Consider the following 14,931-nt stretch of genomic DNA (forward strand, 5'->3'; position numbering starts at 1 on the left):
GTCACCGCAAGAGAATCCTGGTCCCAAAGGAGCCTTCTGGGGGACCGGTGCTGAGAGAGGTTGTGGGCATGGCCCGCTGGGGCTCTGCCCGACCCAGGGCTGAGAGATGCCACCTCCCAGCTCTGGGTCCCTGCAGGAAGTGTTGGCAAGCACAGGGCCGGTCCTCCAAAGGCCCAGGTGCAGGGAGCCCAGGCCAAGCAGCCTGTGGAAGAAGCCACTTGCCGTGCCACCCCGGGAACAGGACTGCAGGCCCCGGCCCTTCCCACCTCCTCCTCCTCCTCCTCCGCCCCGCACCCCCCCCCCCGACATGGCACAGGGCTCAGAGACACCTCAGACTCTTGCTACCCAAAGTGCAAAGGGCATCAGTTGCTCCTCCAAACCCCCCGCCCAGCAGACCGCGTTGTCCAGCCAGCCCCCGGGCCTCCCTGGGGTGCCCAGCACAAAAGTGCAGACACCCACCGGACCCTCAGTCTCAGTTTTCGGAGGTTTTTGCCACTCTAAGGACCCGCAGGCCAGCTGGGCCTTCGGGCAGGACAGAGAGCCCCGGAATCCGACGTGGAGAGCTGCGTGTACGTCCGCATCAGGAGGCGGTCCCCACCTCCGCGGCTCTCCCCTTGCGGGGAGCGGCAGCCCAGCCGGCAGCCGCAGGGCCTCAGGGAAGACACCAGGCTGGGCCCCCGCGGCACAGCGGGAGCACGTCCCCCGCACTCACGCGACTTAGGGACGGCTGCTGGAGACTGCTGCGGCCACCCTGCTGCCGGGTTTCTGGAGGGCTTCCTGGAAGCAGCATCCACACCAAGCCCTTGGAAGGCCCAGGCGACGGAGGAGCCGGTCAGGCAGGGGCCGAGGACGGTGAGAGGCCGGGCGGGAAGGAGCGTGTCAGGCAGGGGCAGAGGACGGTGACCGGCCGGGCGGGGAGGAGCCGGTCAGGCGGGGGCCCAGGACAGTGACGGGCCTTGCCGGGGAGGAGTGCGTCAGGCAGGGGCAGAGGAGATGGGCTGGGTAAGGGTTAGGGTTACAGTTAGGGCACAATTCACAATCCCAAAGACGTGGAAGCGACCCGAGTGCCCATCCATCCAGGAGTGCATCAATAAAATGTGGCGCGTGGACACCACGGAGTGCCATTCGGCTGTGAGGAGCAGCGGTGAGAGGGCGCCTCTCGTGTTCTCCTGGCCAGAGCTGGAACCCGTTCCAGTAAGCCAAGTATCCCGAGAATGGACACACGAGCACCACGTGAGCGCGCTCACCAGCAAATTGGTACGAACGGATGGACGCCTAAGTGGACAGAGAGGAATCACCTTCATCGGGTGGGTGTCGGGCGGGTGGGGGGAGGGGAGGGGCATACACATCCATTAGGCATGGGGTGGGTGCGCACCGACTGGGGGATGGGCGCACTTGAAGCTCTGACCCGAGGGGGGAGGCTTGGAGAGGGCAAGGCACCCGACCTTAACATTGGTACCCCCACAATACGCTGGAACAACATGAGAGGTATATGAATAAGAACACAGGGGGGGCCGGGCGCGGTGGCTCACGCCTGTAATCCTAGCTCTCTGGGAGGCCGAGGCGGGCGGATTGCTCCAGGTCAGGAGTTCGAAACCAGCCTGAGCAAGAGCGAGACCCCGTCTCTACTAAAAATAGAAAGAAATTAATTGGCCAACTAATATATATAGAAAAACACAGCCGGGCGTGGTGGTGCATGCCTGTAGTCCCAACTACTCGGGAGGCTGAGGCAGCAGGATTGCTTGAGCCCGGAGATTGAGGTTGCTGTGAGCTAGGCTGACGCCATGGCACTCACTCTAGCCTGGGCAGCAAAACGAGACTCTGTCTCAAAAAAAAAAAAAAAAGAACACAGGGGGGAGGGCGGCACGGGCAACACATGTCACCTGAATACTTGTACTCCCATCATCTGCTTGAAAAGAGAGAGAAAAGAAAATGCAATCCTAGAGGTAAGAGACACTTTTTAAAAATAATGAATCCGAAGAGAAAAGTAAAAGGAGGCCTGTGGAGCAGGTCTGGGTGTGACTCCGGATCCCCCAACATCAGGTGCCACCACCAAAGATTCCTGCGTGTAGCCCATAGAACCCCAAAAGCAACGGGACGAGTTCTGGTCACATACTCCCTCAAAATGACATCCTGGCCTTCTTCTGGAACTCCCTCCCCTCTCAGACTCTCAAGGTTTCCTCCAGCGTGTCGGTTCCCACAGAGCAGACCTTTGGTCTGAGACCTGACAGTCCAGATGCCACGCATGCTGCCGCGTGGCGGCGGTGTCGCGGCTTGGGACAAGAGGAGGCCCCACGGTGCGGGCTGGGGCGCCAGGCACCGCGCGGGCGCTGAGGGTGGGGGTGACCCCCACCCCGGGCCGCCGCCGCGCTCCCAGAAAGGGGACAGAACAAGAGGCAAAAAAAAAAAAAAAAAAAAAAGCAGCAGCCTGTGGCACCCGGTATTCCCAGGCGGTCTCCCATCCAAGTACTAACCAGGCCCGACCCTGCTTAGCTTCCGAGACCAGACGAGATCGGGGGCGTTCAGGGTGGTGTGGCCCTAGACGGCGGCGGAGGGCGCCCCTGCCCCGCTCGAGAAGCCGAGCCTCTCTGGGCTTCCCCGCCGCCGCCTCCCGCCCCAGGCCCCGCGCCGGGCGGGGCCGGGCCGGGCCGGTTGAGTTCGCTGGCCAGGTCCCGCGGGCTCCCAGGGACGGGGGTGATGGGCGGGGCGGGGCGGGGCGGGGCGGGGTGGGGGGCTGTCTCTCTATACACACACACACACACTCACACTCACTCACACTCACACAAGATGCGCCTCCACGGCTGGACTCGCCAAGGTGGAGCCCTCCCAGCCCCCCTCGTCTCCTCGCCCGGCCTCCTTCACCTACCCGCTGCCCACCCCCAGCGCGTCGCTGCCGCTGACTGCGCACGCGCGGGACGCTCGCCCTTTGACCCCAGCCAGGGGCCGCCCTCCCCCACAACCCCTTTCAGCTGCGCCCCCCCCTCGCCCTGTGGGTGGGCTGCCGCCTATTCCCCCGGGCCAGGGCTGGGGCACAGCCAGTGTCTGGGGCGTCTCTCTCTGGGGATGTGTCCCATGGGTGGGGTGGGGTGGCGTGGTTTGGGGGGCGCTGAAGAAATCAGTCCCCTCCATCTCCTACCTCTGGAAAACGCCCAAGCCCGTGGAGAACTGCCGGCACCGCTTCGTGGGGGCCGGGACCCTCCTCCGTGTCCTCCTGTGGCCCAGTCCAAGGGGCCTGGGCCTGGCCGGGGCTGCTTTGGACCCCGACCACCCTGGCGTGTGGACTCGCTAAAAATCGGCCATTAGATATTGGATTCCAGCTTCCTGGAGGTCATTTCACTAATGAGTGCACCGGAAAGAGTTTCCTAATCCATCTGTGAGGGTGGCAACTGAAGGAGAATTTTAAAGCTGACAGAATAGGCGAGGGAAGGCATAGGAGATTTCCACACCCAGCAAGGAAGACTTTCCCGAAATGGAAGAAAGAAACGAGCAAACAGAGACACCGGTAGCCCGCCCGGAAAAGAGTCTGCCCCTGAGAGAAAGCACCCTGACCAGGTTCACCCGTGGGTGGGTGGCGAGCTAGCGGCATTCAGAAGAGCGAGGCCCGCAGTCTGTGCGGAAGACACCTGCACTCGGGTGTGTGTGGCGGCGCGATTCACAAGCAGCTCTAGATGTTAAACCAAGGAGAAGCCAGGGAGTTCCCAACGCCCCAGGTGTCCTCAGCCCACGACTGGCTGCTGTGGGAATGCGAAGCCCGGCTCCTTGTCTCAGAGCGGGGTTCCCAGGAGGATCAGGCTGAAGCTGGGACTTGGCCTCAAAGTGTCCCCTCGCATGGCCACCCCCTTCCCCTTCCTGCTCCTCTACTCCTGGTGCCCCTCCATCCAGGGGCCAGACCTTAAAGAGTCACCGCAAGAGAATCCTGGTCCCAAAGGAGCCTTCTGGGGGACCGGTGCTGAGAGAGGTTGTGGGCATGGCCCGCTGGGGCTCTGCCCGACCCAGGGCTGAGAGATGCCACCTCCCAGCTCTGGGTCCCTGCAGGAAGTGTTGGCAAGCACAGGGCCGGTCCTCCAAAGGCCCAGGTGCAGGGAGCCCAGGCCAAGCAGCCTGTGGAAGAAGCCACTTGCCGTGCCACCCCGGGAACAGGACTGCAGGCCCCGGCCCTTCCCACCTCCTCCTCCTCCTCCTACTCCTCCCCCCCGCCCCGCCCCCACAGGGCACAGGGCTCAGAGACACCTCAGACTCTTGCTACCCAAAGTGCAAAGGGCATCAGTTGCTCCTCCAACCCCCCCCCCCCCCCCCGCCCAGCAGACCACGTTGTCCAGCCAGCCCCCGGGCCTCCCTGGGGTGCCCAGCACAAAAGTGCAGACACCCACCGGACCCTCAGTCTCAGTTTTCGGAGGTTTTTGCCACTCTAAGGACCCGCAGGCCAGCTGGGCCTTCGGGCAGGACAGAGAGCCCCGGAATCCGACGTGGAGAGCTGCGTGTACGTCCCCATCAGGAGGCGGTCCCCACCTCCGCGGCTCTCCCCTTGCGGGGAGCGGCAGCCCAGCCGGCAGCCGCAGGGCCTCAGGGAAGACACCAGGCTGGGCCCCCGCGGCACAGCGGGGGCACGTCCCCCGCACTCACGCGACTTAGGGACGGCTGCTGGAGACTGCTGCGGCCACCCTGCTGCCGGGTTTCTGGAGGGCTTCCTGGAAGCAGCGTCCACACCAAGCCCTTGGAAGGCCCAGGCGACGGAGGAGCCGGTCAGGCAGGGGCCGAGGACGGTGAGAGGCCGGGCGGGAAGGAGCGTGTCAGGCAGGGGCAGAGGACGGTGACCGGCCGGGCGGGGAGGAGCCGGTCAGGCGGGGGCCCAGGACAGTGACGGGCCTGGCCGGGGAGGAGTGCGTCAGGCAGGGGCAGAGGAGACGGGCTGGGTAAGGGTTAGGGTTACAGTTAGGGCACAATTCACAATCCCAAAGACGTGGAAGCGACCCAAGTGCCCATCCATCCAGGAGTGCATCAATAAAATGTGGCGCGTGGACACCACGGAGTGCCATTCGGCTGTGAGGAGCAGCGGTGAGAGGGCGCCTCTCGTGTTCTCCTGGCCAGAGCTGGAACCCGTTCCAGTAAGCCAAGTATCCCAAGAATGGACACACGAGCACCACGTGAGCGCGCTCACCAGCAAATTGGTACGAACGGATGGACGCCTAAGTGGACAGAGAGGAATCACCTTCATCGGGTGGGTGTCGGGCGGGCGGGTGGGGGGAGGGGAGGGGCATACACATCCATTAGGCATGGGGTGGGTGCGCACCGACTGGGGGATGGGCGCACTTGAAGCTCTGACCCGAGGGGGGAGGCTTGGAGAGGGCAAGGCACCCGACCTTAACATTGGTACCCCCACAATACGCTGGAACAACATGAGAGGTATATGAATAAGAACACAGGGGGGGCCGGGCGCGGTGGCTCACGCCTGTAATCCTAGCTCTCTGGGAGGCCGAGGCGGGCGGATTGCTCCAGGTCAGGAGTTCGAAACCAGCCTGAGCAAGAGCGAGACCCCGTCTCTACTAAAAATAGAAAGAAATTAATTGGCCAACTAATATATATAGAAAAACACAGCCGGGCGTGGTGGTGCATGCCTGTAGTCCCAACTACTCGGGAGGCTGAGGCAGCAGGATTGCTTGAGCCCGGAGATTGAGGTTGCTGTGAGCTAGGCTGACGCCATGGCACTCACTCTAGCCTGGGCAGCAAAACGAGACTCTGTCTCAAAAAAAAAAAAAAAAGAACACAGGGGGGAGGGCGGCACGGGCAACACATATCACCTGAATACTTGTACTCCCATCATCTGCTTGAAAAGAGAGAGAAAAGAAAATGCAATCCTAGAGGTAAGAGACACTTTTTAAAAATAATGAATCCGAAGAGAAAAGTAAAAGGAGGCCTGTGGAGCAGGTCTGGGTGTGACTCCGGATCCCCCAACATCAGGTGCCACCACCAAAGATTCCTGCGTGTAGCCCATAGAACCCCAAAAGCAACGGGACGAGTTCTGGTCACATACTCCCTCAAAATGACATCCTGGCCTTCTTCTGGAACTCCCTCCCCTCTCAGACTCTCAAGGTTTCCTCCAGCGTGTCGGTTCCCACAGAGCAGACCTTTGGTCTGAGACCTGACAGTCCAGATGCCACGCATGCTGCCGCGTGGCGGCGGTGTCGCGGCTTGGGACAAGAGGAGGCCCCACGGTGCGGGCTGGGGCGCCAGGCACCGCGCGGGCGCTGAGGGTGGGGGTGACCCCCACCCCGGGCCGCCGCCGCGCTCCCAGAAAGGGGACAGAACAAGAGGCAAAAAAAAAAAAAAAAAAAAAAGCAGCAGCCTGTGGCACCCGGTATTCCCAGGCGGTCTCCCATCCAAGTACTAACCAGGCCCGACCCTGCTTAGCTTCCGAGACCAGACGAGATCGGGGGCGTTCAGGGTGGTGTGGCCCTAGACGGCGGCGGAGGGCGCCCCTGCCCCGCTCGAGAAGCCGAGCCTCTCTGGGCTTCCCCGCCGCCGCCTCCCGCCCCAGGCCCCGCGCCGGGCGGGGCCGGGCCGGGCCGGTTGAGTTCGCTGGCCCGGTCCCGCGGGCTCCCAGGGACGGGGGTGATGGGCGGGGCGGGGCGGGGCGGGGCGGGGTGGGGGGCTGTCTCTCTATACACACACACACACACTCACACTCACTCACACTCACACAAGATGCGCCTCCACGGCTGGACTCGCCAAGGTGGAGCCCTCCCAGCCCCCCTCGTCTCCTCGCCCGGCCTCCTTCACCTACCCGCTGCCCACCCCCAGCGCGTCGCTGCCGCTGACTGCGCACGCGCGGGACGCTCGCCCTTTGACCCCAGCCAGGGGCCGCCCTCCCCCACAACCCCTTTCAGCTGCGCCCCCCCCCTCGCCCTGTGGGTGGGCTGCCGCCTATTCCCCCGGGCCAGGGCTGGGGCACAGCCAGTGTATGGGGCGTCTCTCTCTGGGGATGTGTCCCATGGGTGGGGTGGGGTGGCGTGGTTTGGGGGGCGCTGAAGAAATCAGTCCCCTCCATCTCCTACCTCTGGAAAACGCCCAAGCCCGTGGAGAACTGCCGGCACCGCTTCGTGGGGGCCGGGACCCTCCTCCGTGTCCTCCTGTGGCCCAGTCCAAGGGGCCTGGGCCTGGCCGGGGCTGCATTGGACCCCGACCACCCTGGCGTGTGGACTCGCTAAAAATCGGCCATTAGATATTGGATTCCAGCTTCCTGGAGGTCATTTCACTAATGAGTGCACCGGAAAGAGTTTCCTAATCCATCTGTGAGGGTGGCAACTGAAGGAGAATTTTAAAGCTGACAGAATAGGCGAGGGAAGGCATAGGAGATTTCCACACCCAGCAAGGAAGACTTTCCCGAAATGGAAGAAAGAAAGGAGCAAACAGAGACACCGGTAGCCCGCCCGGAAAAGAGTCTGCCCCTGAGAGAAAGCACCCTGACCAGGTTCACCCGTGGGTGGGTGGCGAGCTAGCGGCATTCAGAAGAGCGAGGCCCGCAGTCTGTGTGGAAGACACCTGCACTCTGGTGTGTGTGGCGGCGCGATTCACAAGCAGCTCTAGATGTTAAACCAAGGAGAAGCCAGGGAGTTCCCAACGCCCCAGGTGTCCTCAGCCCACGACTGGCTGCTGTGGGAATGCGAAGCCCGGCTCCTTGTCTCAGAGCGGGGTTCCCAGGAGGATCAGGCTGAAGCTGGGACTTGGCCTCAAAGTGTCCCCTCGCATGGCCACCCCCTTCCCCTTCCTGCTCCTCTACTCCTGGTGCCCCTCCATCCAGGGGCCAGACCTTAAAGAGTCACCGCAAGAGAATCCTGGTCCCAAAGGAGCCTTCTGGGGGACCGGTGCTGAGAGAGGTTGTGGGCATGGCCCGCTGGGGCTCTGCCCGACCCAGGGCTGAGAGATGCCACCTCCCAGCTCTGGGTCCCTGCAGGAAGTGTTGGCAAGCACAGGGCCGGTCCTCCAAAGGCCCAGGTGCAGGGAGCCCAGGCCAAGCAGCCTGTGGAAGAAGCCACTTGCCGTGCCACCCCGGGAACAGGACTGCAGGCCCCGGCCCTTCCCACCTCCTCCTCCTCCTCCTCCTCCTCCCCCCCGCCCCGCCCCCACAGGGCACAGGGCTCAGAGACACCTCAGACTCTTGCTACCCAAAGTGCAAAGGGCATCAGTTGCTCCTCCAACCCCCCCCCCCCCCCCCGCCCAGCAGACCACGTTGTCCAGCCAGCCCCCGGGCCTCCCTGGGGTGCCCAGCACAAAAGTGCAGACACCCACCGGACCCTCAGTCTCAGTTTTCGGAGGTTTTTGCCACTCTAAGGACCCGCAGGCCAGCTGGGCCTTCGGGCAGGACAGAGAGCCCCGGAATCCGACGTGGAGAGCTGCGTGTACGTCCCCATCAGGAGGCGGTCCCCACCTCCGCGGCTCTCCCCTTGCGGGGAGCGGCAGCCCAGCCGGCAGCCGCAGCGCCTCAGGGAAGACACCAGGCTGGGCCCCCGCGGCACAGCGGGGGCACGTCCCCCGCACTCACGCGACTTAGGGACGGCTGCTGGAGACTGCTGCGGCCACCCTGCTGCCGGGTTTCTGGAGGGCTTCCTGGAAGCAGCGTCCACACCAAGCCCTTGGAAGGCCCAGGCGACGGAGGAGCCGGTCAGGCAGGGGCCGAGGACGGTGAGAGGCCGGGCGGGAAGGAGCGTGTCAGGCAGGGGCAGAGGACGGTGACCGGCCGGGCGGGGAGGAGCCGGTCAGGCGGGGGCCCAGGACAGTGACGGGCCTGGCCGGGGAGGAGTGCGTCAGGCAGGGGCAGAGGAGACGGGCTGGGTAAGGGTTAGGGTTACAGTTAGGGCACAATTCACAATCCCAAAGACGTGGAAGCGACCCGAGTGCCCATCCATCCAGGAGTGCATCAATAAAATGTGGCGCGTGGACACCACGGAGTGCCATTCGGCTGTGAGGAGCAGCGGTGAGAGGGCGCCTCTCGTGTTCTCCTGGCCAGAGCTGGAACCCGTTCCAGTAAGCCAAGTATCCCAAGAATGGACACACGAGCACCACGTGAGCGCGCTCACCAGCAAATTGGTACGAACGGATGGACGCCTAAGTGGACAGAGAGGAATCACCTTCATCGGGTGGGTGTCGGGCGGGCGGGTGGGGGGAGGGGAGGGGCATACACATCCATTAGGCATGGGGTGGGTGCGCACCGACTGGGGGATGGGCGCACTTGAAGCTCTGACCCGAGGGGGGAGGCTTGGAGAGGGCAAGGCACCCGACCTTAACATTGGTACCCCCACAATACGCTGGAACAACATGAGAGGTATATGAATAAGAACACAGGGGGGGCCGGGCGCGGTGGCTCACGCCTGTAATCCTAGCTCTCTGGGAGGCCGAGCCGGGCGGATTGCTCCAGGTCAGGAGTTCGAAACCCGCCTGAGCAAGAGCGAGACCCCGTCTCTACTAAAAATAGAAAGAAATTAATTGGCCAACTAATATATATAGAAAAACACAGCCGGGCGTGGTGGTGCATGCCTGTAGTCCCAACTACTCGGGAGGCTGAGGCAGCAGGATTGCTTGAGCCCGGAGATTGAGGTTGCTGTGAGCTAGGCTGACGCCATGGCACTCACTCTAGCCTGGGCAGCAAAACGAGACTCTGTCTCAAAAAAAAAAAAAAAGAACACAGGGGGGAGGGCGGCACGGGCAACACATGTCACCTGAATACTTGTACTCCCATCATCTGCTTGAAAAGAGAGAGAAAAGAAAATGCAATCCTAGAGGTAAGAGACACTTTTTAAAAATAATGAATCCGAAGAGAAAAGTAAAAGGAGGCCTGTGGAGCAGGTCTGGGTGTGACTCCGGATCCCCCAACATCAGGTGCCACCACCAAAGATTCCTGCGTGTAGCCCATAGAACCCCAAAAGCAACGGGACGAGTTCTGGTCACATACTCCCTCAAAATGACATCCTGGCCTTCTTCTGGAACTCCCTCCCCTCTCAGACTCTCAAGGTTTCCTCCAGCGTGTCGGTTCCCACAGAGCAGACCTTTGGTCTGAGACCTGACAGTCCAGATGCCACGCATGCTGCCGCGTGGCGGCGGTGTCGCGGCTTGGGACAAGAGGAGGCCCCACGGTGCGGGCTGGGGCGCCAGGCACCGCGCGGGCGCTGAGGGTGGGGGTGACCCCCACCCCGGGCCGCCGCCGCGCTCCCAGAAAGGGGACAGAACAAGAGGCAAGAAAAAAAAAAAAAAAAAAAGCAGCAGCCTGTGGCACCCGGTATTCCCAGGCGGTCTCCCATCCAAGTACTAACCAGGCCCGACCCTGCTTAGCTTCCGAGACCAGACGAGATCGGGGGCGTTCAGGGTGGTGTGGCCCTAGACGGCGGTGGAGGGCGCCCCTGCCCCGCTCGAGAAGCCGAGCCTCTCTGGGCTTCCCCGCCGCCGCCTCCCGCCCCAGGCCCCGCGCCGGGCGGGGCCGGGCCGGGCCGGTTGAGTTCGCTGGCCCGGTCCCGCGGGCTCCCAGGGACGGGGGTGATGGGCGGGGCGGGGCGGGGCGGGGCGGGGTGGGGGGCTGTCTCTCTATACACACACACACACACTCACACTCACTCACACTCACACAAGATGCGCCTCCACGGCTGGACTCGCCAAGGTGGAGCCCTCCCAGCCCCCCTCGTCTCCTCGCCCGGCCTCCTTCACCTACCCGCTGCCCACCCCCAGCGCGTCGCTGCCGCTGACTGCGCACGCGCGGGACGCTCGCCCTTTGACCCCAGCCAGGGGCCGCCCTCCCCCACAACCCCTTTCAGCTGCGCCCCCCCCCTCGCCCTGTGGGTGGGCTGCCGCCTATTCCCCCGGGCCAGGGCTGGGGCACAGCCAGTGTATGGGGCGTCTCTCTCTGGGGATGTGTCCCATGGGTGGGGTGGGGTGGCGTGGTTTGGGGGGCGCTGAAGAAATCAGTCCCCTCCATCTCCTACCTCTGGAAAACGCCCAAGCCCGTGGAGAACTGCCGGCACCGCTTCGTGGGGGCCGGGACCCTCCTCCGTGTCCTCCTGTGGCCCAGTCCAAGGGGCCTGGGCCTGGCCGGGGCTGCATTGGACCCCGACCACCCTGGCGTGTGGACTCGCTAAAAATCGGCCATTAGATATTGGATTCCAGCTTCCTGGAGGTCATTTCACTAATGAGTGCACCGGAAAGAGTTTCCTAATCCATCTGTGAGGGTGGCAACTGAAGGAGAATTTTAAAGCTGACAGAATAGGCGAGGGAAGGCATAGGAGATTTCCACACCCAGCAAGGAAGACTTTCCCGAAATGGAAGAAAGAAACGAGCAAACAGAGACACCGGTAGCCCGCCCGGAAAAGAGTCTGCCCCTGAGAGAAAGCACCCTGACCAGGTTCACCCGTGGGTGGGTGGCGAGCTAGCGGCATTCAGAAGAGCGAGGCCCGCAGTCTGTGTGGAAGACACCTGCACTCTGGTGTGTGTGGCGGCGCGATTCACAAGCAGCTCTAGATGTTAAACCAAGGAGAAGCCAGGGAGTTCCCAACGCCCCAGGTGTCCTCAGCCCACGACTGGCTGCTGTGGGAATGCGAAGCCCGGCTCCTTGTCTCAGAGCGGGGTTCCCAGGAGGATCAGGCTGAAGCTGGGACTTGGCCTCAAAGTGTCCCCTCGCATGGCCACCCCCTTCCCCTTCCTGCTCCTCTACTCCTGGTGCCCCTCCATCCAGGGGCCAGACCTTAAAGAGTCACCGCAAGAGAATCCTGGTCCCAAAGGAGCCTTCTGGGGGACCGGTGCTGAGAGAGGTTGTGGGCATGGCCCGCTGGGGCTCTGCCCGACCCAGGGCTGAGAGATGCCACCTCCCAGCTCTGGGTCCCTGCAGGAAGTGTTGGCAAGCACAGGGCCGGTCCTCCAAAGGCCCAGGTGCAGGGAGCCCAGGCCAAGCAGCCTGTGGAAGAAGCCACTTGCCGTGCCACCCCGGGAACAGGACTGCAGGCCCCGGCCCTTCCCACCTCCTCCTCCTCCTCCTCCTCCTCCCCCCCGCCCCGCCCCCACAGGGCACAGGGCTCAGAGACACCTCAGACTCTTGCTACCCAAAGTGCAAAGGGCATCAGTTGCTCCTCCAACCCCCCCCCCCCCCCCCCGCCCAGCAGACCACGTTGTCCAGCCAGCCCCCGGGCCTCCCTGGGGTGCCCAGCACAAAAGTGCAGACACCCACCGGACCCTCAGTCTCAGTTTTCGGAGGTTTTTGCCACTCTAAGGACCCGCAGGCCAGCTGGGCCTTCGGGCAGGACAGAGAGCCCCGGAATCCGACGTGGAGAGCTGCGTGTACGTCCCCATCAGGAGGCGGTCCCCACCTCCGCGGCTCTCCCCTTGCGGGGAGCGGCAGCCCAGCCGGCAGCCGCAGCGCCTCAGGGAAGACACCAGGCTGGGCCCCCGCGGCACAGCGGGGGCACGTCCCCCGCACTCACGCGACTTAGGGACGGCTGCTGGAGACTGCTGCGGCCACCCTGCTGCCGGGTTTCTGGAGGGCTTCCTGGAAGCAGCGTCCACACCAAGCCCTTGGAAGGCCCAGGCGACGGAGGAGCTGGTCAGGCAGGGGCCGAGGACGGTGAGAGGCCGGGCGGGAAGGAGCGTGTCAGGCAGGGGCAGAGGACGGTGACCGGCCGGGCGGGGAGGAGCCGGTCAGGCGGGGGCCCAGGACAGTGACGGGCCTGGCCGGGGAGGAGTGCGTCAGGCAGGGGCAGAGGAGACGGGCTGGGTAAGGGTTAGGGTTACAGTTAGGGCACAATTCACAATCCCAAAGACGTGGAAGCGACCCGAGTGCCCATCCATCCAGGAGTGCATCAATAAAATGTGGCGCGTGGACACCACGGAGTGCCATTCGGCTGTGAGGAGCAGCGGTGAGAGGGCGCCTCTCGTGTTCTCCTGGCCAGAGCTGGAACCCGTTCCAGTAAGCCAAGTATCCCAAGAATGGACACACGAGCACCACGTGAGCGCGCTCACCAGCAAATTGGTACGAACGGATGGACGCCTAAGTGGACAGAGAGGAATCACCTTCATCGGGTGGGTGTCGGGCGGGCGGGTGGGGGGAGGGGAGGGGCATACACATCCATTAGGCATGGGGTGGGTGCGCACCGACTGGGGGATGGGCGCACTTGAAGCTCTGACCCGAGGGGGGAGGCTTGGAGAGGGCAAGGCACCCGACCTTAACATTGGTACCCCCACAATACGCTGGAACAACATGAGAGGTATATGAATAAGAACACAGGGGGGGCCGGGCGCGGTGGCTCACGCCTGTAATCCTAGCTCTCTGGGAGGCCGAGCCGGGCGGATTGCTCCAGGTCAGGAGTTCGAAACCCGCCTGAGCAAGAGCGAGACCCCGTCTCTACTAAAAATAGAAAGAAATTAATTGGCCAACTAATATATATAGAAAAACACAGCCGGGCGTGGTGGTGCATGCCTGTAGTCCCAACTACTCGGGAGGCTGAGGCAGCAGGATTGCTTGAGCCCGGAGATTGAGGTTGCTGTGAGCTAGGCTGACGCCATGGCACTCACTCTAGCCTGGGCAGCAAAACGAGACTCTGTCTCAAAAAAAAAAAAAAAGAACACAGGGGGGAGGGCGGCACGGGCAACACATGTCACCTGAATACTTGTACTCCCATCATCTGCTTGAAAAGAGAGAGAAAAGAAAATGCAATCCTAGAGGTAAGAGACACTTTTTAAAAATAATGAATCCGAAGAGAAAAGTAAAAGGAGGCCTGTGGAGCAGGTCTGGGTGTGACTCCGGATCCCCCAACATCAGGTGCCACCACCAAAGATTCCTGCGTGTAGCCCATAGAACCCCAAAAGCAACGGGACGAGTTCTGGTCACATACTCCCTCAAAATGACATCCTGGCCTTCTTCTGGAACTCCCTCCCCTCTCAGACTCTCAAGGTTTCCTCCAGCGTGTCGGTTCCCACAGAGCAGACCTTTGGTCTGAGACCTGACAGTCCAGATGCCACGCATGCTGCCGCGTGGCGGCGGTGTCGCGGCTTGGGACAAGAGGAGGCCCCACGGTGCGGGCTGGGGCGCCAGGCACCGCGCGGGCGCTGAGGGTGGGGGTGACCCCCACCCCGGGCCGCCGCCGCGCTCCCAGAAAGGGGACAGAACAAGAGGCAAAAAAAAAAAAAAAAAAAAAGCAGCAGCCTGTGGCACCCGGTATTCCCAGGCGGTCTCCCATCCAAGTACTAACCAGGCCCGACCCTGCTTAGCTTCCGAGACCAGACGAGATCGGGGGCGTTCAGGGTGGTGTGGCCCTAGACGGCGGCGGAGGGCGCCCCTGCCCCGCTCGAGAAGCCGAGCCTCTCTGGGCTTCCCCGCCGCCGCCTCCCGCCCCAGGCCCCGCGCCGGGCGGGGCCGGGCCGGGCCGGTTGAGTTCGCTGGCCAGGTCCCGCGGGCTCCCAGGGACGGGGGTGATGGGCGGGGCGGGGCGGGGCGGGGCGGGGTGGGGGGCTGTCTCTCTATACACACACACACACACTCACACTCACTCACACTCACACAAGATGCGCCTCCACGGCTGGACTCGCCAAGGTGGAGCCCTCCCAGCCCCCCTCGTCTCCTCGCCCGGCCTCCTTCACCTACCCGCTGCCCACCCCCAGCGCGTCGCTGCCGCTGACTGCGCACGCGCGGGACGCTCGCCCTTTGACCCCAGCCAGGGGCCGCCCTCCCCCACAACCCCTTTCAGCTGCGCCCCCCCCTCGCCCTGTGGGTGGGCTGCCGCCTATTCCCCCGGGCCAGGGCTGGGGCACAGCCAGTGTATGGGGCGTCTCTCTCTGGGGATGTGTCCCATGGGTGGGGTGGGGTGGCGTGGTTTGGGGGGCGCTGAAGAAATCAGTCCCCTCCATCTCCTACCTCTGGAAAACACCCAAGCCCGTGGAGAACTGCCGGCACCGCTTCGTGGG

At 63.3% G+C, this 14,931-nt stretch overlaps 4 non-coding genes across 4 annotated transcripts; all 4 read right to left on the reverse strand.

Annotated features, from left to right (window-relative positions):
• Positions 1 to 2,425: 2,425 nt before the first annotated feature.
• Positions 2,426 to 2,544, reverse strand: LOC142862112 (5S ribosomal RNA). Its single transcript, XR_012913258.1, has one exon. It is a non-coding gene; the product is annotated as a 5S ribosomal RNA (ribosomal RNA).
• Positions 2,545 to 6,340: 3,796 nt separating this feature from the next.
• LOC142862113 (5S ribosomal RNA) lies at positions 6,341 to 6,459 on the reverse strand. Its single transcript, XR_012913259.1, has one exon. It is a non-coding gene; the product is annotated as a 5S ribosomal RNA (ribosomal RNA).
• A 3,796-nt stretch (positions 6,460 to 10,255) lies between these two features.
• Positions 10,256 to 10,374, reverse strand: LOC142862114 (5S ribosomal RNA). The gene has a single exon (XR_012913260.1). It is a non-coding gene; the product is annotated as a 5S ribosomal RNA (ribosomal RNA).
• Positions 10,375 to 14,170: 3,796 nt separating this feature from the next.
• Positions 14,171 to 14,289, reverse strand: LOC142862115 (5S ribosomal RNA). The gene has a single exon (XR_012913261.1). It is a non-coding gene; the product is annotated as a 5S ribosomal RNA (ribosomal RNA).
• Positions 14,290 to 14,931: the final 642 nt, after the last annotated feature.

The sequence above is a fragment of the Microcebus murinus genome, chromosome 18 (assembly GCF_040939455.1).
Source record: "Microcebus murinus isolate Inina chromosome 18, M.murinus_Inina_mat1.0, whole genome shotgun sequence".
Taxonomy (NCBI): Eukaryota; Metazoa; Chordata; class Mammalia; order Primates; family Cheirogaleidae; genus Microcebus; species Microcebus murinus.